This window comes from Electrona antarctica, assembly GCF_951216825.1.
Source record: "Electrona antarctica genome assembly, chromosome: 17".
Classification (NCBI taxonomy): domain Eukaryota; kingdom Metazoa; phylum Chordata; class Actinopteri; order Myctophiformes; family Myctophidae; genus Electrona; species Electrona antarctica.
Window position 1 is genome coordinate 40,590,627 of NC_136798.1, and position 24,746 is coordinate 40,615,372.

Genomic DNA, 24,746 nt, shown 5'->3' on the forward strand with positions numbered 1-24,746 from the left:
GCCATTTGAAAATAGCAGATCTACAAGCTCGGCCATTTGAAAATAGCAGATCTACAAGCTCACAATGTGTCGCATGTAGATCTGCTATTTTCAATAGATTTTGTACACATTTTCAACTTCGAATTCTTCCAATTCTGCAATATGAGTACTTTTACTTTAGTACTTCAAGTACATTTTGATGCCGATACTTTTGTACTTTTACTCAAGTACATTTTAAATTCCGTACTTTTACTTGTAACAAAGTAGTTCTAAATTGCACTATTGGTACTTTTACCGGGAGGAGACAAATGGATACGATACCACATTACTTCATTGTATTACAATGAACGATATTACTTCACAGCAACACACAATACACATAATTTGACGCGACACAAACAAAAACCAATAAATTACATATAAGAACATGAATGACAAACAAGAGCAACTGTTCTGCTTATTATACCCCTGGTCAGATTCTAAATTTAGCCTCCAAATCGAATGATGTACATAATCTTGACCTTATTGAATGGTGCCGTGTCGTTAGTCAGAAGGTTCCTTGTTCCGAAATTACTATCCCTATCTCTAATCCTAACCTAAACATAACCGCAAGCACGGGAGCAGTGCATGTTCGGACTAACGGGACTTCGGATCTATGGGCAGTTCCCTATTGAATTGCGGAACTCTGTCTCCTATATCTGAAGGTAGAAACGCATATTTCCCTTTCAAAAACACGGCTAGCGTTTTGCTATTCCTTGCTACAACGTATTATGTCGTTATCATAATTATGTGTCCAAAGCTGTTACTTCTCAGGATTCAAATTCATAGCTAAAGTAGCAGATGGACAAGCTCAAAGCACGGCACTTCAAGGGGTGGATAAACAACCACCATAAAGTGAGATTAGGAGATAGGAGTCAGGGTGTTGCGGTGAGTAGGGATGAGGACCCAAATGCAGGCGACAGGAGGCAGAACAGGTAAACCTTGGAATATTTATGAACTAAACTCAGGAACTTCCATAGGCTGAGCTCAGACCTTTACTGCGCTTGTTGGATGAATGTTGTGTCGTGTCATGGCCAACCCAATGCATTTCCAATGGAGGTCACATGGTTTGACACAACATTGTGTTGTGTGAGGGGGAGGGGGCAGTCGAAACACAGCTGAAAGCCATACAACAGACCATGTGACCTCCATTGGAAATGCATTGGGGCGGCCATGACACTCACAACAGCAATGCAGTGTTGCGACCGTGTGAGTGAGGCCATAGGCTACAAGGGCAAAATGCAGGTAAATCTCAGAAAACATACAGTATAATACAGGAACTCACGCTCCAAATCGAATGATGTACATAATCTTGACCTTATTGAATTGCGGAACTCTGTCTCCTATATCTGAAGGTAGAAACGCATATTTCCCTTTCAAAAACACGGCTAGCGTTTTGCTATTCCTTGCTACAACGTATTATGTCGTTATCATAATTATGTGTCCAAAGCTGTTACTTCTCAGGATTCAAATTCATAGCTAAAGTAGCAGATGGACAAGCTCAAAGCACGGCACTTCAAGGGGTGGATAAACAACCACCATAAAGTGAGATTAGGAGATAGGAGTCAGGGTGTTGCGGTGAGTAGGGATGAGGACCCAAATGCAGGCGACAGGAGGCAGAACAGGTAAACCTTGGAATATTTATGAACTAAACTCAGGAACTTCCATAGGCTGAGCTCAGACCTTTACTGCGCTTGTTGGATGAATGTTGTGTCGTGTCATGGCCAACCCAATGCATTTCCAATGGAGGTCACATGGTTTGACACAACATTGTGTTGTGTGAGGGGGAGGGGGCAGTCGAAACACAGCTGAAAGCCATACAACAGACCATGTGACCTCCATTGGAAATGCATTGGGGCGGCCATGACACTCACAACAGCAATGCAGTGTTGCGACCGTGTGAGTGAGGCCATAGGCTACAAGGGCAAAATGCAGGTAAATCTCAGAAAACATACAGTATAATACAGGAACTCACGCAACAGGGAACTATACGAACCAACACGAATGCAATGCAAACACAGGACTTAAATAGACACAGGATAACAGGGCACAGCTGGAACCAAAACACAATCAACACTAGGATAGGCCGGGGGACTAAAAAGGACACAGGTGGAAACACTCACAAACTAGAAAAAGTGCCCTTCTGGGCACAGGTCTCCACCAGGAGGATAGGACTGTGTGAGATGTTTGGCAAAATGTTTAGTAGTAATATAAACATGTTTGCCTTGTATGGCAATTGGATGATTTGAGGCATTTTGTTCCAATCAACCTGTTTTGCAAAAATCAACCTGTTGGTGGCGCTATAACAGGCCAATGTGAAAAGGGTGTGATATATTCCTCAGCCTAGTAAGAAAATGTGTGAAAGATTTCACGTAAATTGCATGCTGTGTTCATGATTTGAGGCTTTTGTTCAAAACGGGGCAATCTTGCAAACTGTGAAAGGCAATTATAGCCAATTAGGGTGGAATATGAAATATCGGACAGATCCGACTTGAGCACATGACCATAGAGATACTGTGTAACGATTTGTGAGATTTTTGGACAGAATCTGGAGGAGTAATATCCAAAAATGTGTTTTCCAAAAGTCGGCCTCCTGGTGGCGCTATAAAAGGCAGATGCGGAAAATGCAGGTCAAAGGTTTGTCCTTGGCCTCTAGGGAGTGTGCATGCAACGTTTCACGCAGATCGGTGCAGTTTTAGGTAACAAATGTGAAAAGCTGCCTCATGGTGGCGCTATAACAGGCCGTTCTGGAAAATGCGGGGCAGAGGTTCATCGTTGGCATCTAGGGAGTGTGTGTGCAAAGTTTGGCATCGACCGGGTTAACGGTGCCGGAGATTAGCTGGTAACGGACGGACGGAAGGACACACGGACGGACACACACACGGACGGACGGACACACACACGGACGGAGTGCAAAACATACTCTCTCACCATGCCTTCGGCCTGGTGGAGACAATTACAAAGTAGGTTAGACAAGGTAACTAACAGTAACATGGCAGACAGGAAACACTAGGAACAAAACTACAAAATAAGATACACAAAACCAAGGCAACAACAGTATAACAGAAAACCAAAACCAAAGAGAAACAGTCAGGAACACAAGAGCATAGACCAATACAGATATACTGAAATGGCATACAGTATCTTATCTCAAGTCCAAAACCACAGTCAAAGTCGGACCGTGACACAGGGGCGTGCACACATTGACACCAAGTGGTGCTAGAGCACCTGCCCTTTTGCCCTCTGGACAGCAACGTGCCCTTTTGAAAGTTTGTTCATTTCTATATATTTTTGAGTGGTGTAAACCACTCCTACAACTGGCTTTGTTAGTCTGTGCTCAAAAAATGAGCATAGTTGCTATGTTCACCCTGTTCACCCGGGTGTGATTTCATTACGTCAGACATGATTTCATTACGTCAGACAGGCTATATAAGACCTTACACCACTCAGTTCACACGGGTGTGATTTTTTAATATACATTTGAGTAATTCTATATAATGCAATATTGACATTTTTTGGACAGTGTACAGTAGGCTATGTGGCCCATGGTGACCATCGATCAATTCTGGATAAAATCTATACATCTCACACACTATTAACCCATTCAGGGCGGGAACCCCTTTTGGTGTTTATAGCATGATGTTATACTTTAGCTATTGAAAAATAGCAGATCTACAAGCTCATAGTGCGGCACTCGGTGCCGCGCTATGAGCTTGTAGATCTGCTATTTTTGAAAAATGGTGAACATTTTTAACTCAAATATGTGCTTCTGAGGGGTCTCTGGTCTCCTCTGCCGCGTGTCTTCCCCCCATTTCCTGTCAGATTACTCTCAACCTATCAATAAAGGCCCCAAAAAAGATCTTTAAAATGAAGAAAAAAAGGGATATTTCACTTTCAAAAACAACTTCTGGTCATTTTATCATCTACTCGTACACTTATGTGAACACCCCATGCAGAGACAGTTTTGAAGTTGCTCCATTGAGTATTTAGATATTTGATATTAATTTTAGCTGCCCCACCCCCTTCCTATACAAACCCATTGTACCTCCATTTTAACCATGATAGATTCATCGAAAACACCCGTCCTTTTTTCTGGTGACTGATATTGTCCGTCTACTACGTGAGGGGGGGCCGTGTTTTTTTATTCACCGTTTTCATTTATTTGTAATAGTTATTTTGTGGTGTTTTTCCGGAGCGCTGAGAGCGTTGATTTACCCCCAAAAATATATACACTTATTAAAAATAAATGAAAACATGAAATGAAAAAAACACAACAGGAAGTACAGGAAGGGAGCGGGGCAGCTAAAACAAATATCAAATAAGTAAATACTGAACCGAGCAACTTAAAGAAATGTTCATAAAAGCCTGAGTAGACGATAAAACGTCCAAAAGTGAAACAATATCTCCCTTTATGGCACATGGCCGGTTCCACGCTTGAGCACCTGCCCTTCAAAAAAATGTCTGTGCACGCCACTGGATAGGAGCTATTATAGTTGGATAAAGGGTGTGAATGAGAGCAGAGAGAGCCGAGCAAAGCACAGTGATGACAGGGAAGAGGGAAGAGGCAGGAGGAGAGCGTCTGACATCTTTAACAAGGTCGTAGGTGGAAGCCAAAGAGAACGAGACCAAAAAGAGAAGTGGAAGGCGCAGCGCTGGAATGAAGCGTCCTTTCACCGAACAGAACGAGTCAGTCCTGTTGCTCTTCAAAGGACCTTAGTGAACACTGCATATAGCCTTATACCTAATATGGAAATCCAATCCAACTGTAGTTGTTGCCAATGCGTGTCCGCTTAAATTCTGGGCGGGAACCCCTTTTGGTGTTTTATTAGCACTATGTTATACTTTAGCTATTGAAGAATAGCAGATCTACAAGCTCGTAGCGCGAGCGAAACAAAGATTTGAGTTAAAAACGATCGCTCTGAAAGAATATATATTCAAAGATTTGCACCACATTTTCACAATAAAAAAAAAATAGCAGAGATCTGCTATTGTAGATCTGCTATTTTTCAATAGCTAAAGCATAGCATAATGCTTAAAACACCAAAAGGGGTTCCCGCCCAAAATGGGTTAATACGTCGGACCAAAGATATGCAAACCCCCTGCACCGCAACGTGAGCTGAGTGACCGGAGTGCACCTTTTTCAGTGTTGATTTCGTCGACTAATAATACTAAGACGATGATCGGCTATTTGAGCTTGTAGATCTGCTATTTTCAGCATGCAACCAAGTGTAAAATGACTGATATCTTGCCCACTATGGTCGCATTTTAGTCTAGTTTTTAATTTGTTGATTAAATTGTCACTATATTTAGTCTTAGTTTTAGTCATCGTAGCTTAGTTTTCATTTTAAACTAAGTATGCACCCCGATCTACAAGCTCACAAGTGTAAAATCATCCTTTACGACGGCATCAAGGCCCGCCAAAATACATTTCCGTCGACTAAATTAACTGTAGATTTAGTCGACTAAAATCGTATGATATTTAGTCGACTAAAACTAGACTAACACTAAAACATTCCAGGTGACTAAAATGTGACGAAAACTAAATGAAATCTCTTCAAGAGACTATATGGCTGAAACTAAAATGAAAATTTGCTGTCAAAATCAACAGTTTCATAGGGTGTGTTTGAGCGGCTACTTTTCATAGTGAGTGAGACAGATAACACAGAGGGGTGTTGGTGGCCGGATGGTAACCGCAAGGAGACCATACACACATGGTAAGGAGACCATACACACATGGTAAGGAGACCATACACACATGGTAAGGAGACCATACACATACAGTTGGGTGCCACTGATATTGTCCCTTATCATTTGACCCATTTAGGCCTGACCTCAAAATTTAAAAAAATCCTTCTAAATCCTCCAGTTTTCTGAAATAAATATTTTCACGATTTTTCAAAAATAGCAGACCTACAAGCTCGTAGCGCGCCACTCGGTGGCGCGCTATGAGCTTGTAGGTCTGCTATTTTTCAATAGCTAAATTATAACAATGTTTAAAACACCAAAAGGGGTTCCCGCCCAAAATGGGTTAACTGTCCTTTTGCGCAGATCACGCAAAACTCAGCAAAAAGAAAAGGACAATATCGATGGCCTCCAACTGTAGGGCTCCATTTTCGTCACCGCTAAACCCCTTATCCCTAAACTTCTTTGCCTATTTTTTACTATTTTGCAAAACATTTTTGAATCGTTAAAATGGCCAGTCTACAAGCTCACAACGTGTCAATGTAAATTGGCTAGTTGAACTACTCAAAAACATTTTCCAAAATAGTAAAAAAAAAAAAGAAAAAAAAAAGGCAAAGAAGTTTAGGGATATGGCGTTTAGCGGTGACAAAAATGGAGCCCATAGTCCTTAGGCCGGGGGAGATATCCATTTACTGTATGTCGTATAATTTTGTTCGTCTGACATCCAGGAGTGATCAAATGTGTGATAGCAGTTTCAGAAGGGCAGCTGCATGCCATTTTAGGGGTATACTCTGGTTGTGCAAAACCACATAATTCATTGTTGTCTAAACTAAAAAAAAAAATCACTTTTATGCACATTTCTGATGTTTGTACCATGGATGGGCATGACCAACTTCCTAATATAACAACAGACATGAAAAAATAAAAAGAGGTCCAAGGCCTTCGCCAGGGTCCCATGAGGACCCTGGCGAAGGCTTGTATTGTTAATTTAAACCATATATCTGTTATAGGCAATTCACACTGAGAGGGACTGAATCCGTTTCATTGGAACCGTTTCCGAATACGGTTGCCTGGTCCCCGATGGCCATGATTCACATTGCCCGAGATTCAACAGCGCACCCGGGTACACTTGCATAACACACTTTGATCCTTCAGATGGCGGTGTGCTTGATGGCTGGTGCGCACGGACACTGACCATCAACTCTGCGACATTGTCTCCACCAGCCTCTTTTGGCTCTTTACCGTTATACTACAGTACGTCACTGTCAGCCTGCCTGCTATTCACTGTGTCAGTCAGTTCTGTGCTCCAGTGTCGTGTTTGATATTAGTTTAATGGATTCTACTTTAGCATTATTATTATTTTGTTTTACTTTGGAAACTATGCCAAGCTAAGCCAACGGTCCAGAGACCCGCCCCCCATGCGGTCTCGCGGACGGTTGGGAGATCCGCTCCCGGGAACGGTACACATCATTCACATTACCACAACATCTGACAAGTGGTCCCGAGTCCGAACCCGGGACCATAGTGTGAATTGCCCCTTAAAATGCATATGTTACGGTTTGGAACCCAGGTTCGAACCCTCCACCTCCACCTTCCACTTCTGGTGTTCCTTGGGCACAATTAACCCACTGCGCCGTCACCACTCTTCCACCTAAACACTCAGGCTCTGACGAGCTGCCTGGGTGTGGCACTGCACACCTGTTCCCATTCTACAATCAACACCAGAGTCACCCTAATCCCCCCCCCCCCCCCCCCCCCCACCACACTCCTCGCCAGATCTTCCCATAGAAACGCCAGTATAGAGGGCGTTGTGACATCATCAAACCAGGAAGTTATGCAGGAACGCCTACTGAGTGGCAAAAAACTATACTTTCTGGCCTTGACAGCCCATACATCCAAACAGAAAAGTCAATCTGATTGCATTAAACAACATTAAACAATGTTAAACTCACTTTGCCTGTTGCTTTGCCACTCGATTTGCCACTCGATGTGCCATTCACTTTAAGCATGCGCATACCCTCTATAGTTGCTGATCTACTCAGTTGCTGTTCGTACTCCGTAGAGCATTTCTTGTGTTTTAGCTGCATTGTTAGCTGTGTTGCTAATTTGTTTCTTTCATCCTCCAGACCTGGCTATCTGCAGTGCCACTCCTTGCCTTCGTTACCCTTTTGTTCTGGACTGTTTGTTTGGCTGACGATCTACAAGCTGGTCTTCGACTACTCCCTTGGATATCCCCTAAGTATAGCTTTATATTGTATATATCCTCATAGATACATATATACCTAATTGTGCTATAGAGTATTTATATATATAGGTTTTTCCCTAATGAGACTGATTGAGGATGGCTACTGGGACGTAAGTCGGGACTTGATCACCCCGGCTGGGTCACCTGCAGTGAGGGGTATGATGTTCGTCCCAGGTGCATCCATGCAATGTTTTTTGTTATATATCTATACATTGCCATTATCCTGCTTTATTTGGACATTAAAAGTGCCTAGCTGTCTTCCTGTCTCTTGAGTGGTTGCATTTGAGTTCAGAACACAACTCGGTCTTAACCCATTTTGGGCGGGAACCCCTTTTGGTGTTTAAAGCATTATGTTATACTTTAGCTATTGGAAAACAGCTAAAGTATAACAAGCTCTAACGAGCTTGTAGGTCTGCTATTTTTGAAAAATCGTGAAAATGTGGCGCAAATCTTTGAATATATATATTCTTTCAGAGCCAAAGTTTTTGGTAACCCTTCATTTTACGGTACGGTAATTACCAGGTAACTACCAGGTAATTACCTGGTAATAATAGGTAAGAACCTGGTATTACCTGGTAACAACCAGGTAGTAGTTATAAGTATTTGCCCATTAATTACCTGGTAATTACATGGTAACTTCCAGATACATTACTCAGTAATTACTATGTAATTACCAAGTATTACCCAGTATGTATAACTATTTACTGTATAATCTCCTGGTAATTATATGGAACTTACCATGGTAAATTACACACTGGTTGCCAGGTAATTACCAAGTATGTTCCTGACAATTACCAGGTATTTATACGTTTTTAGTATGTAATTACCAGCTAACTACCCGGTATTTACTCTGCAACCAGGCACGATACCCTGGTTGCAGGTACTATAGGTATGTAGGTACTATAGGTATACCAAGTATTTTCAACAACTACCAGGTATTTACTCTGCTACCAGGCAAGTTACCCAGTAGGTACTAGGTCATTACCAAGTATTTTCCTGACAACTACCAGGTAATAACATGGTAACTGTATTCACTGTGTTTACATGGGTACTACCCATGAAACACGTGGGTAGTAGCCTACCAGGAAATTACCAGTTGTACTAGGTAATTTCCTGACAACTACCATGTAATTACCTGATAGGTAACCAGTAAGGAAGGAGGAACTGTACTGTAAAAGGAAGCGTGCTCTATTTCCATGATATTACCATGTACCTACCTGGCAATTGTAGATTATAATCCTCCCCATTACCCATCAGGGTGTATTTTGAACTTTCAACTTTGAATTTTGAACTGGCAATAACTGTTAATTACCAGGTATTTACTGTGTAAATTAACAGGTAAAACCAAGCAAGTTACCGTGTAAGAAAGGTGTAATTGTACTGTGAAAGGAAGCGTGGTTTGTTACAGTGAAAGTACAGGGTAATATTATGGAAACAAACCACGCTTCCTTTCACAGTACAGTTCCACCTTTCTTACACGGTAACTTGCAAGGTTTTACCTGTTAATTTACACAGTAAATACCTGGTAATTAACAGTTATTGCCATGGGTAGTACCCATGTAAACGTATTTTTTGTATTTTGAACTTTGAACTTTGAATTTTGAACTGGCAATAACTGTTAATTACCAAGTATTTACTGTGTAAATTAACAGGTAAAACCAAGCAAGTTAACGTGTAAGAAAGGTGGAACTGTACTGTGAAAGGAAGCGTGGTTTGTTTCCATAATATTACCCTGTACTTTCACTGTAACAAACCACGCTTCCTTTCACAGTACAGTTCCACCTTTCTTACACGGTAACTTGCAAGGTTTTACCTGTTAATTTACACAGTAAATACCTGGTAATTAACAGTTATTGCCATGGGTAGTACCCATGTAAACGTATTTTTTGTATTTTGAACTTTGAACTTTGAACTTTGAATTTTGAACTGGCAATAACTGTTAATTACCAAGTATTTACTGTGTAAATTAACAGGTAAAACCAAGCAAGTTAACGTGTAAGAAAGGTGGAACTGTACTGTGAAAGGAAGCGTGGTTTGTTTCCATAATATTACCCTGTACTTTCACTGTAACAAACCACGCTTCCTTTCACAGTACAGTTCCACCTTTCTTACACGGTAACTTGCAAGGTTTTACCTGTTAATTTACACAGTAAATACCTGGTAATTAACGGTTATTGCCAGTTCAAAATTCAAAGTTCAAAGTTCAAAATTCAAAATACACCCTCATGGGTAATGGGGAGGATTATAATCTACAATTACCAGGTAGGTACATGGTAATATCATGGCAATAGAGCACACTTCCTTTCACAGTACAGTTCCTCCTTTCTTACTGGATACGTATCAGGTAATTACATGGTAGTTGTCAGGAAATTACCTAGTAACAACTGGTAATTTTCCTGACAACTACCAGGTAATTACATGGTAACTGTAATCACTGTGTTTACATGGGCGCATGGGTAGCCTACCAGGAAATTACCAGTTGTTACTAGGTAATTTCCTGACAACTACCATGTAATTACCTGATAGGTATCCAGTAAGAAAGGAGGAACTGTACTGTGAAAGGAAGTGTGCTCTATTGCCATGATATTACCATGTACCTACCTGGTAATTGCCCTCCCCATTACCCATCAGGGTGTATTTTGAATTTTGAACTTTGAACTTTGAATTTTGAACTGGCAATAACTGTTAATTACCAGGTATTTACTGTGTAAATTAACACGTAAAACCAAGCAAGTTACCGTGTAAGAAAGGTGTAATTGTACTGTGAAAGGAAGCGTGGTTTGTTACAGTGAAAGTACAGGGTAATATTATGGAAACAAACCACGCTTCCTTTCACAGTACAGTTCCACCTTTCTTACACGTTAACTTGCTTGGTTTTACCTGTTAATTTACACAGTAAATACTTGGTAATTAACAGTTATTGCCAGTTCAAAATTCAAAGTTCAAAGTTCAAAGTTCAAAATACAAAAAATACGTTTACATGGGTACTACCCATGGCAATAACTGTTAATTACCAGGTATTTACTGTGTAAATTAACAGGTAAAACCTTGCAAGTTACCGTGTAAGAAAGGTGGAACTGTACTGTGAAAGGAAGCGTGGTTTGTTTCCATAATATTACCCTGTACTTTCACTGTAACAAACCACGCTTCCTTTCACAGTACAATTCCACCTTTCTTACACGGTAACTTGCTTGGTTTTACCTGTTAATTTTCACAGTAAATACCTGGTAATTAACAGTTATTGCCAGTTCAAAATTCAAAGTTCAAAGTTCAAAATACACCCTGATGGGTAATGGGGAGGATTATAATCTACAATTGCCAGGTAGGTACATGGTAATATCATGGAAATAGAGCACGCTTCCTTTTACAGTACAGTTCCTCCTTCCTTACTGGTTACCTATCAGGTAATTACATGGTAGTTGTCAGGAAATGACCTAGTAACAACTGGTCATTTCCTGGTAGGCTACTACCCACGTGTTTCATGGGTAGTACCCATGTAAACACAGTGAATACAGTTACCATGTTATTACCTGGTAGTTGTCAGGAAAATACTTGGTAATGACCTAGTACCTACTGGGTAACTTGCCTGGTAGCAGAGTAAATACCCGGTAGTTGTTGAAAATACTTGGTATACCTATAGTACCTACATACCTATAGTACCTGCAACCAGGGTATCGTGCCTGGTTGCAGAGTAAATACTTATAAATACCAGGTAGTTAGCTGGTAATTACATACTAAAAACGTATAAATACCTGGTAATTGTCAGGAACATACTTGGTAATTACCTGGCAACCAGTGTGTCATTTACCATGGTAAGTTCCATATAATTACCAGGAGATTATACAGTAAATAGTTATACATACTGGGTAATACTTGGTAATTACTGAGTAATTACTGAGTAATGTATCTGGAAGTTACCATGTAATTACCAGGTAATTAATGGGTAAATACTTATAACTACTACCTGGTTGTTACCAGGTAATACCAGGTACTTACCTATTATTACCAGGTAATTACCTGGTAGTTACCTGGTAATTACCGTACCGTAAAATGAAGGGTTACCAAGTTTTGAACTCAAATCGTTGCTTCTGGGGGGTCCCTGGAACAACATATTTTCAGATGGGGGTCGGCGGCCAATTACATATAATCTTGGGGGTCCTTGACATGAAAACGACTGACATAGAAACATGGGTTTTTCAGAAAACTGTCAGGATTTAGAAGCCAAATTTTGTAGAATCGTTCCCAGGTCAAAATGGGTTAACAGCATATTGCTTATCCTGATGTCTGGTCTATACCTGGGTGTGGTTTATACTGTGAGTAATAGGCCTGTCTTGACTTAATCAACCATTTTGCACATCGATAGGCTTTTGTTATGACCAGGGTGTCGTTGAGACTGTTCCTCGTCTCTCCTGCTGAGTAGCTACACCAGCCCAGCCTTGTATTTTGTATTCTTGTTATAGTCATGTTTACAGTTGGGTGCCACCGATATTGTCCCTTATCATTTGACCCATTTAGGCCTGACCTCAAAATTTAAAAAAAATCCTTCTAAATCCTCCAGTTTTCTGAAATAAATATTTTCACGATTTTTCAAAAATAGCAGACCTACAAGCTCGTAGCGCGCCACTCGGTGGCGCGCTATGAGCTTGTAGATCTGCTATTTTTCAATAGCTAAATTATAAAATAATGTTTAAAACACCAAAAGGGGTTCCCGCCCAAAATGGGTTAACGGTCCTTTTGCCCAGATCACGCAAACCTCAGCAAAAAGAAAAGGACAATATCGATGGCCTCCAACTGTAGTCATGTTTACCTCAATTAAATTGAACTGAATGCCTCGTATCATCTTGTCCTCACCTTATATTTTAGTATAATTTCTGCCATATCAATACAGATGTACTAGTTATATTGTATTAACTCTTACAGCGCTAGCATTTATTGAAAAATTAGGATCTAGCATTATGGCTCGATCGATCGAATGCACTATAAAAGCGCAATTGCCATTAATCAACGGCAATGGCGTTAATCGTAACGCCAGGGCTCCACCGGACGCGTTGCGTCTCCGTCGCGTGCGTCAAAAAACGCACCGGTTCAATTTTAATGCACGCGTCGCGTCTCCGTCAACGCAACGCAACGCAACGCGGGCAGTGGAGCCACCCTTCATTGATTAAAAAGGGAACATTCCCTGACGGTGACGGAGACGCGACGCTGACGCGCCCGGTGGAGCCCGGCCGTTAGGGCCGATTCATACTCCTATGTTACCGCTGTTTCGGCGCTGTAGTGCCGAAATGATTTCGGTTCGTCAGAAATTTTCAGTAGCACCGAAGAGCCGACTGTGGGAGCTATTAAGTATTTTTGCTAATTCAGTATTTTCTATATAATGATTTAATGCATTTATTATTTGTTTATTTTGCTTGGTTTGTTTACAGTCATTATTTCAGTCTACATTTTGTGTTGCAGCTATATGCTTTTATTTTGAAGGTGATGGGCAGTTTGGGGCACAGCTGAGGTTACTTAATTAATGAGCACACACAGTCAGTCAGCAGAGCACCAGGAAGGCATATGGTTTTTTACCAGTAGGTTAGGGATGAACCTGAACATTTTCCATCTTTTGCTGTCTGGACCAAAAAGCTGAAAATAAACACCACTAAACTTCGCTGCCTGTCTGACAATGGTCTCATTCCTACCTCTGAGTACGATTCGCTACCTGGTGCCCTTAGTGGCTTTTTTAAGTTTTATTGTTGGTGTAAATTAGCCACTACATAAAGTAAAAAACCTTCCCTTATTTGAAGCGGAAACCTTTTATTGTTGTTTTGGATTTTTTTGCACTGTTGTTCACTGATGTTTGGAGTTGGAGTGGATCGACGCACTTGCACTTTCAAACAAATCAAGCAATGGAGCCACCAGCCATGCCGGCACACCCGCACAATGCACTGTCACTTTGAAGTTTGGATCAAGCTGTTAAAGATACGATCAGAGGACCAATCGGCCCAAATGGACATCACACTCGCACAAAACTAGCAACAACAACATTGGTATGTGAAGAATAACTGTCAGCCTTATTGGAAAGAGGCAAGCTCATTGGAGTGACTGAATTATTGTCCTGCTACACGTTGATGCTTATTGGGAGTTTGTTGGACGTGAGTCTTTCATTCTTAAATCTCTGACGTAAATTAATTACACATTGCTTGTGTGAATCACATTCAGAAAAATGGATCCAGATGTGACAAATGAGACAGTGACTGTGGGTGATTCAAATGTTTCAAGTGTGGAGAATGTTGCTCATGTCAAGGGTTGGTTGTTTTCTGCAGGGCACCCTCATGTGGTATCAAATGATGTTGAAAATGAGTCTGAAATACATGAAACTGGTGTTGAAATAAATGACAATGTTGATAATGATGATCTTGAGACTCAAACTAAACAAAGTACTATTATTGACTATATCAACCCAGAAGACAGTGCCTCCAACATTTCAGGTCCAAGGGAAAAAACACACTCTAATGTATCTAAGACCTCCTCTACTGCATCCGCCAGGCTAATGGTGGAGGCTGACAAAGCAGCACTTGTGGAGCGCATTAAGGCATTAAAAAGGAAACATGAGTTGGAAGCAAAGGAGGAGGAATTAAGGAAGGAAACAGAAAAATTAAGAAAGGAAACAGAGAAAATAAGAAAGGAAAAAGAACAGTTGGCTCTGGAGAGTGAGCTAGCTGCAACTAATGCCAAACTCAATGTGTTGGAAACCAGTTCAAAATGCAACTCCAAAAGATCAGATGGAATGAACTCATACCTGGAAAGAAACAAGGCTCAGAATCTGATGACAAGCCAACTCAACCCTCGAGCTAATCAATATGTCCCACAGGGAAATTACAAAAATGACATGCAAAATGTATTTCACCCTGAGGCCCAGGCTGTCACTGTAAGGCCAAAGACAACATCACAGACCATCAGGTTTATGGAAACCACACAAAGGGAAACATTGCAGACAAACCTCAGACCACCAACCAATAACACTCGAGCACCAATAACACAAATGGTTCACAATGCTCCACAAACAGGACAGGCATCCACCTCGAACATGACATGTAACAGCAGCACCCAAAATGACATTGTGAACATTATGCAACGCCAAACTGAAATTACTAATATGTTGGTACAGCAACATTTAGCATCTTCCCTACCAGTGAGAAACATACCCATTTTTGATGGTGATCCCCTTCAGTATCATTCCTTCATCAGATCTTTCGAAAATTGTGTTGAAGTTAAAACTGACAATGAAAGTGATCGCTTGCACTTTTTAGAACAGTACACTAGGGGGCAACCAAGAGACCTGGTGAAAAGTTGTCAGCACCTACCCTCTGTTCAAGGCTACCAAAGGGCCAAATACTTGCTTTCTGAACATTTTGGAAATGAATACAAAATTGCTTCTGCTTATATGGACAGAATTGATAACTGGCCTCTGGTTAAAGGAGAAGATGTCAAAGCACTGCAATCCTTTTCTCTTTTCTTGAGGGAATGCTCAAATTTAACACAGCAAATCATGCACATGAATGAGTTGGACGTGCCATCAAACCTCAGAAATATTGTCATGAAGCTTCCTTATAAGATGAGGGAGAAATGGAGGAATGTTGCATGTGATTTACAGGAGCAACGTGTTTGCAGAGCACTTTTTATTGACCTTGTGAACTTTGTTGAAAAGGAAGTTAGAATTGTCTCTGACCCACTGTTTGGAAATATTCAAGATCCAAAAAATACCAGCTACAACAGGTCACCCCCCACTGTCAGTCAACCAAGGCAGAGGAATCAGGGCACCTTTGCCACCAGTGTCACTGCAGTGAAAGAGGGAAACAAAAGTCACATAAAATGCTGTTTATTCTGCCAACAAACCAGTCACTCACTTGACGAATGCTCACAGTTTGAGTCCAAGACACAAAAAGACAAAATAGATTTCATAAAGGAGCATGGGATTTGTTTTGGATGCCTGAAAGTGGGACACACAAGCAAATTTTGTATGAGTAGATTGTATTGCGGCGTGTGTCAGAAAAGGCATCCGTCAGTTCTTCACATTGAGCATAATGAAGCTCATGAACCTGGGAGTGATGCATCTCATGAGTCTCAGACATGTGGCCATATAGGGGCTGGAGACGAGGACAATGCTGTATTTTCAATTGTGGCAGTTAAAGTGAAAAGCAAAATGAGTGACAGAGTTGTGCAGACATATGCATTTTTGGATCCAGGGAGTTCTGGTACCTTTTGCACTCAGAACCTGGCAAAGAGATTGGGGCTAAGTGGCAAGCCAGCCAGTATTCTATTGCGAACAATGGGGCAAAAGACAATTGTGAGTACCAGTGTGTTGTCTCACTTGGAAGTATCGGGCATGGATATGAATGATTTTATTGAACTGCCAAATGTTTTAACCCAAAAGGCTATGCCAGTGTCACGTGAACATTCCACGACAGGATGAAGTGGACAAATGGCACTACTTGAAGAACATAAAGCTGCATGACTTGGATGCAGATGTGGATATGCTCATTGGAACTAATGCAGCAAAAGTGATGGAACCATGGGAGCTGATCAATAGCCAAAATGAAGGACCATACACAGTCAGAACAAGAGTTGGCTGGGTCATCAATGGACCACTCAGGAGTGGAACTAAGAGCAGAGTTAAAACTGGCTGCTCTGTTGTCACAACAAATCACATAACTGTTGAACATCTGGAAGAGAATCTCATTAAACAACACAACCATGCTTTGAATGAAAAGACATTAGAGGGGCAATTGGAAATGCCCAGAGAGGACACTCAATTCACGATGAGAACAGAAATGAAAAATGAACATTACGTTGACTTACCTTTCAGAAAAGAAGATCCGGTCTTGCCAAGTGAATTGCAGAGCATCAAGCAGCAACTTCAAGGCCCAGATTTGCTTGAAAACGAGTGGCCTACGCTGGAAATGGAGTCAGTTATTCCCATCGATGACCCAGAGGTCAAAAGAGAAGCAGCAGCCATCGTTAAGGACTCGTCTTGCTTCTCATCTTGGAAGATTAAAATGTCTGTCGCCCGGTTATTTGAACTTAAAAGGCTTCTGAGTCAAAAGAGAAAGGAACTTAAAGCCACCAAAAGTGACAATGATGCTGGAGTCAAAAGTATTGAACAGAATCATCACAGCTTCAAATGCACACTGTCTGGAAAACATTTCACGGCAGAAGATTGTGATGAAGCAGAGAAGGCAAGCATTCATTTTTTGCAGAAACACAGGTTCAAGAATGAAATGGCCTCCCTCAAACATGGTTCAAATATCATCTCCAAGAACAGTCCACTGTACATATTAGACCCCATACTGGAGGAGGACATCCTCATAGATGGAGGTAGTTTGCAAAAGTCTGCATTAGCATCAGAAACAAAGCGTCATATTCATTTCAAAGACTTGCATCTTTCCCAGCTCATTTTACATCACATCCATCAACAACTAGGACACGCTGGGAAGAACCACATGTTGTACAGAACCCCCACAAAAGCATCTGACGACCCCCATGACCTTGAGGCCCTCACCTCAAACCATATTCTCCTGCTGAAAGGCAAACCCATCTTTCCCTCAGGACTCTATGTAAAAAGTGACCTGTACATCAGAAGAAAATGGAAGCAAGTACAGTGTATTGCAGAGCTGTTTTGGAAAAGATGGACATCTGAATACTTACTTGAAGTTGTGATGCAGGAAAGACAGAGATGGGCAACTCCAAGAAGAAACGTCTCCCCAGGAGATATTATCATTGCAGATGCTTCAGCTCCATGAGGATACTGGAAGATGAGTCGAGGTTTGAGCACCAAGCCCGACTCCAAAGCATTGGCCCACTCTGTGTGCATCCAAACCAAAACCAGCGTCTGGAGAGACCTGTCAAGATCTGCCTGCTGCTGGTGGAGGCCACAGCATAAGACAATGGACAATCCTTCTATCTGCTTTCTCTCTCTATCCTGTCTACTCTTCGCTCTGTTTACCTTTCAGTGGCTACAGAGAAGGAGACACAGAAGACACGCACATGGATAGAAAAATAGCTCCCTTACATGTTTAAATATTGTAATTGTGATTCTCACAATTAGGGGCCGGAATGTGGGAGCTATTAAGTATTTTTGCTAATTCAGTATTTTCTATATAATGATTTAATGCATTTGGTTTGTTTACAGTCATTATTTCAGTCTACATTTTGTGTTGCAGCTATATGCTTTTATTTTGAAGGTGATGGGCAGTTTGGGGCACAGCTGAGGTTACTTAATTAATGAGCACACACAGTCAGTCAGCAGAGCACCAGGAAGGCATATGGTTTTTTACCAGTAGGTTAGGGATGAACCTGAACATTTTCCATCTTTTGCTGTCTGGACCAAAAAGCTGAAAATAAACACCACTAAACTTCGCTGCCTGTCTGACAATGGTCTCATTCCTACCTCTGAGTACGATTCGCTACCTGGTGCCCTTAGTGGCTTTTTTAAGTTTTATTGTTGGTGTAAATTAGCCACTACACCGACTTTAGGACGGTACCCGCCCCCCCGAACCTCAAATGACGTCACATTGTAGGCTCTACAGCGCCGAACCGACTTTTATTCGGCTCTAAAATAGGAGTATGAATCGCGCCTTAGTGTAAAACTAGTCCGGTTGTAGGGTAGGAGGATAGGAATCAGACAGGTTTATAAGACTGTTGGTTTATTGCGTTCTTCACACATCGGGGGTATCATTACAACTGGCCCATGGCATGCATGAACCTGTCACTCAAAACACCGGTACCTGTAAGTCACGCCCACCGAAGTACGGTGGCTCTACACGGACAAACATAATCATTTAGTCAAATGATCTACATCCCTTTCCTTTAGATTGATCTGCTCAAAGAACAAACAATAATAGCATGCACAAATGGTGTTAGGACCTTAGTGAGAATTCAACCACTTCAGATGCATATGACATGTCATAGTCTAAGAAAATAACTCAATGCCGGTACAAACAATTTGAACATACATCTTGGCATCCAAAAATATCAAACAACCATTTGCATTCTTTTTTTTTTCTTTTTTTTTCACAAAATAAAATAAAACGTGAACAAGGCTTTTTTCTTTTCATTTTTTTGTTCTTCTTTTCAAACAGTCCCAAACAGACCGCAGGGCAGCCCACAGGGCTACATAAGCTTGCTGTGTGTGTGTGTGTGTGTGTGTGTGTGTGTGTGTGTGTGTGTGTGTGTGTGTGTGTGTGTGTGTGTGTGTGTGTGTGTGTGTGTGTGTGTGTGTGTGTGTGTGGGAAAAAAAAGAGTCCACTAAGCAGCATGAGTGTCAGTGCATGTACTTCGGGTTTGGTTTGCAGGTGCGTCCAGAGCGTGTAGTGTACGCACCACAGTCCCCAGTGGGTGGGAGTGCCACGGGTATTGGGCGGGGAGGGGATGCGCGTTATGACTGCACGTCGAATGGCTCTGGTGTTTGTGGTGGTGTAGGGGGAAAACTGACTGTTATGGTGGGGGCTGGCAAGGTGGGTGTCCGGGTTGCTTTTTGTCGAGGAGACGGGTGCTCACACGTCGGGTGTCCCTTGGGGCCCGGTTCCAGCAGTGTGTTGCACACCGGGATAGCTGCACGAGTCTGTCGTGACATCAGTCGTTCAGCCGGGGAGCCGAGCGTCTGATCACGGGGGATGTTTCTGAGGTTTAGGAGGTTGAGGAAGGTGTCCGTCCCGTCTCTGTAGGACTTCTCCAGTAGCAGTTTGGCGCTCCGGACCGCTCTTTCCGCAAGTCCGTTTGACTGGGGGAATTCAGGGCTGCTGGTAGCATGAACGAAATCCCATTGTTTGGCAAAATCCCTGAAGTGTTGACTGCTGTATTGTCGGGTGTTGTCAGAAAACAGGAGGTGTGGTGCGCCATGAACTGAGAAATGCCTCTTCAGTTTGGAGATCACTGTTGATGACGTTATGTCAGGGAGGAGGTCTATTTCGAACCACCCAGAGTATGAATCCACAAGTACTTGGTAGTGTTTGCCATGCCAGTCAAAAATCCGTGGCCACTGTGGACCATGGGAGGTCGGGGACTTGGTGGAGCAGAAGGGGCTCCTTTTGCACATGAGACCAGCTGTTCCGTGATATCTTTTGACATTGATGGCCAAAACACAACACCTCTAGCTCTGCGCTTGGTTGCGTCAATACCAGGGTGTCCATTGTGCACAATGCTGATGTACTCCTTGTGGAGCGACTGGGGGGATGACTGCCTTGTGGCCCTTCATGATAATACCGTCTTCCTCAGTCAGTTCATCTCTGTAGGGGAAGAAAACGCTGACAGCGGGCTGAAGTTGGCTCTGTCGGTCTGGCCACCCTCTGAGGATGACTGCACTGAGGGCCTGTGATACTCCGTCTTTTGCTGTGTGTTGCCTGAGTTCCTCCAGGCGGGTCGTGGAGATGTAGCTGACTGACATGACATCAACAGTGTCGTGGTCTCTGGGGCTCTGGGGAGTGTGTGGGTTTGGAGCTCTGGACAGGGTGTCCGCCAAATACATGAGTTTGCCCTTCTTGTACACAAGGCTGATGTCGTAGCTTTGCAACTGAAGCAACATCCTCAGGAGACGAGCGGTGTGAATAGGTTTCTTCAGTATACAGTTGGGTGCCACCGATATTGTCCCTTATCATTTGACCCATTTAGGCCTGACCTCAAAATTTTAAAAAATCCTTCTAAATCCTCCAGTTTTCTGAAATAAATATTTTCACGATTTTTCAAAAATAGCAGACCTACAAGCTTGTAGATCTGCTATTTTTCAATAGCTAAATTATAACATAATGTTTAAAACACCAAAAGGGGTTCCCGCCCAAAATGGGTTAACTGTCCTTTTGCGCAGATCACGCAAACCTCAGCAAAAAGAAAAGGACAATATCGATGGCCTCCAACCGTAGGTTTCTTCAGTATAGTTACCAGGGGCTGATGGTCTGTCTCCACGACTGTGGGCTTCCCATACACATAGTCTTTGAACTTTGTGCAGGCGAACACAACAGCAAGGAGCTCCTTCTCTATTTGAGCGTAACGTGTCTCTGTGTCTGTGAGGGTGCGGGATGCAAATGCCACTGGTCTGCCGTTCTGCAAACACGCAGCTCCCAGGCCATAGCAGGATGCGTCGCAGGTGAGTGTGACTGGCTCCTTGACGTTGTAGTAAGCCAGCACCGCAGGGCTGGACAGACATGACTTGAGGTGGTCGAACACAGCCTGATGCTGCTGGAACCAACACCACACAGTGGTCCTCATTCACAAAGGAGAAATACGCCAGAGTGTAACGGAAGCGTAAAGGCCATGCGTATAGATAGCGGAAAATCCGTCCGATCACGCTACGGTTAAGTCCCGTGTGATTCAGGGAACCAGGTGTAATCACTTCATTTGTGCGGATCGGCGAGTGTATCATTTCCGCATTTTTTCCAAGCGATTCGCCTGGTGTCGCCTGGTTTGATGGAACATCCACGACCATATAAGGCAACAGGAAATATCGAAATACGTCATCATAGACTGCACAGAGGATTCCCAAGTTTTAAATTATATACAACAGCCGCGATGAGCTTGTAGAGCAGTTAATTTTGACAGGCGGGTCTCTGCACGGACAGATCTTCAAGCAAACAGCGCGAGTTATATGTATATATTATATTATGAACGAAACTTGCCAACTTGGCACGCATTGCTTCACTAGCTTGTTAAATGTCAGAACGTTAATTAATAAGTTAACTGATGTTACAGTTACTTTCACATAATGAGAAATAAGTTAATTTGTACTGTTCAACTTCACCACACGACCAAATGCTATATTAAAACTCGGCAATGATAAAAGGCCCTATTATTGATTAGTCTACTGCGGTGATTGATTCCCTGCCCTGCACTGTCGGATTTGGAAAGCAAATATACGGACATGCATGGACACAGGACATATTTTCTTTCTTTTTTTTCTTGTGGGATTTGGACTAAAGGCTATATTTCATCCGGTTGTATGTTTCCTCAGCTGCAGGTAAGAGTTGGCTATTCTGTGTGGCGTCCGCATGTGATCAATATACATTATTATAAATTAATACCACGACGCAAATGGAGGCAGATAGGTGCTTGCAGCAAAGGCATTTAGGCCTACGTGAAACTTTAATTGGCTGAGTCTCTGTCAACATGCTGATCAGCGAGTTAGAGTGGTAATAATAATCATCATCAACAGCCTTTCTTGTCTGTCTGTCCGTCATGTTTGTGAACAAGCACGAGTGGAGGTGAGCTGGCTTAAAACTATGATATGACTGGCCGACTTTCAAACACGCTGATGCCATTCATTCAAATAGGCTAATGTGGTCTTCTATTTTTTATATAGGGCTAATCCCCCCCCCCCCCCCCTCACACCGACAGTCAGACTGACTCAAAGGAGCTCCGTAACAAAACAATTTCAATAGGCCTATACTGCAGACATTACTACACGTGACTAAACAACGTTGGATTCGTACAGTGCAGAATGCAGATAAGTGTATGTTCTTATTATAATTGTGAGTTTGTTTTTTAACATGCAGCGCGAGTCCGCGAGACTGCGAGAGCCGATCTACAAGCTCACAGCGCGTTGCACTGCGAGTAGAAAGCTGTCAAGTGAGCAGCGCAATCGCGCATGCTAGAAATATCCTAATAAATAAATAAAAAAGGTGTCGGGCTTGCAGGGGCAGTTTCTGTATGGCACTCTAGGCTAACCTGCCTCTAGAATGCATGCATTTAGGCATACAAGTGATACTTGGCTTTTATATAGGCTATCATTTTTTTATGTGCGACCAATGTTGGGGACACATGCCTTGCCTACATATTTTATCTGAGGTTTGGGGACTTTTAATTGATTCAGCATGAAGACTAAAGCCTTCTTAATAAATCTACGCAAGCCGTACACGACCATGAGAGGTGGCGCAGCTTTCAGCGGAATTTCCGACCAACCCACGTCACCGTCAAGTTCACGTTCAAGTTCATGAATTCCCACGTAATGTGGGAATCCACGTAAATGCCTGTCCGCTCACGCTCCGCTCACGTAACGTCACTTTATGAGCGTAAACGCCGTTGTGAATGAGGACCTACAGTGTCTTTGTGAGTCAGTTTACGCAGCGGTGCCGCAATATCACTCAGGTTTGGAATATATTTGCTGAGATAGTTTACCATTCCAAGGAAACGTTGTACAGAAGTGACGTCTGTGGGGACTGGCATGTCGGTAATTGCTGCTGTTTTAGAGGGGTCTGCTTTTAGGCCGTCGCTGGTGAAGATGTGGCCCACATAGCAAACTTGGTCAAGGCAAAATTTGCATTTGGCTGGATTCAGCCTGAGGTTGACTTCTCTCACACGGTCGAGCACCTGCAGGTTGGCATCGTGTTTGGCTGTGTCCCGGCCACCAATGATGATGTCATCGACTATGACTGAGCATGGATAGCCTGCAAACAGCTGTTCCATAGAGCGCTGAAACACCTCACTTGCAGAGTTAATGCCGAAGGGCATCCGAAGAAACCTGTAGCGACCGAATGAGGTGCTGAATGTGGTCATCATCGAGGATTTCTTGTCGAGGAGTATTTGCCAAAAATAGTTTTTCGCATCCAGCACCGAGAAAACTGTTGCCCCCGCCATCTGAGCTGCCACCTCCTCGACACTGCGCATGGGGTGATGGGGCCTTTTCAGTGCTGTATTGACGTCCTTTGGGTTGATGCACAGTCTGATCTCATCCTTGCCTTTTTTGTGTGCTGCAACCATGGAGGAGACCCAGTCTGTGGGCTGAGAGACTGGTGTTATGACACCTGCATGCGTTCCAGTTCTAGCCTGGCTAATAAGCCAGACCGAATCAGCCGTTGGCAAAAAACAAATTGCCTGCCGGCGGATTACGGTCTGGAGAGGCTCAATTGTACGCCCATTTCCTACACCAGAGAACTGGTGTGGCCAATCGGGACACGGTATGAAATATGGGCGGGCTTTGGTACAGTGACGTTCAATGCTTGAGACCTTTGACTGACAGTAGCTCTGACCAATTGTGTCAAAGAGAAAATGTTTGAACCCGCCCCCCAGGAAACAAGATCCATACACAGCATCTCCAGACTCAAATGCCACACGACAGTGTGATTTGAGTCTGGCTTATTAGCCAGGCTAGCGGTGGGCTGGTCGAACCACAGGTTGCATGTTGGGATCCACTGTCATTGAGTATGTGAATGGGAGTTCCCCGAGGTCATCACTGTCAACACGTCTTCGTATTGAGACAGAATATGTGCACTGAAATCCTTCTCCATGGTGACATGATGTAACCTGACTCCGCCAGATGGGGCAGGAGAGAGTACACTGGGTTCCCCCCTCAGGCAGACTTGATGCCCGGCCACAAAACGGCCTGGCCAATCAGCAGAAGCTAGAGGCGGGATAGCTGCAACCACAGTCTGATACTGTTGGTTGTACTGGTCAGCTCCCAGTACAACAGTATCAGACTGTGGTTGTACTGACCAGTACAACAGTATCAGACTGTGGTTGTACTGGTCAGCTCCCAGTACAACAGCATCAGACTGATGCTCTGATACTGTTGTACTGACCAGTACAACCACAGTCTGATACTGTTGTACTGGGAGCTGACCAGTACAACCACAGTCTGATACTGTTGTACTGACCAGTACAACCACAGTCTGATACTGTTGTATTGACCAGTACAACCACAGTCTGATACTGTTGTACTGGGAGCCGACCAGTACAACCACAGTCTGATACTGTTGTATTGACCAGTACAACCACAGTCTGATACTGTTGTATTGACCAGTACAACCACAGCCTGATACTGTTGTACTGACCAGTA

General features: G+C 42.9%; 1 protein-coding gene across 1 annotated transcript in view; it reads right to left on the bottom strand.

Annotated features, from left to right (window-relative positions):
• tmem200a (transmembrane protein 200A) overlaps window positions 1-24,746 on the bottom strand; it is a gene marked incomplete at its 3' end in the record, with an annotated part of 70,957 nt that overhangs the window by 25,855 nt on the left and 20,356 nt on the right.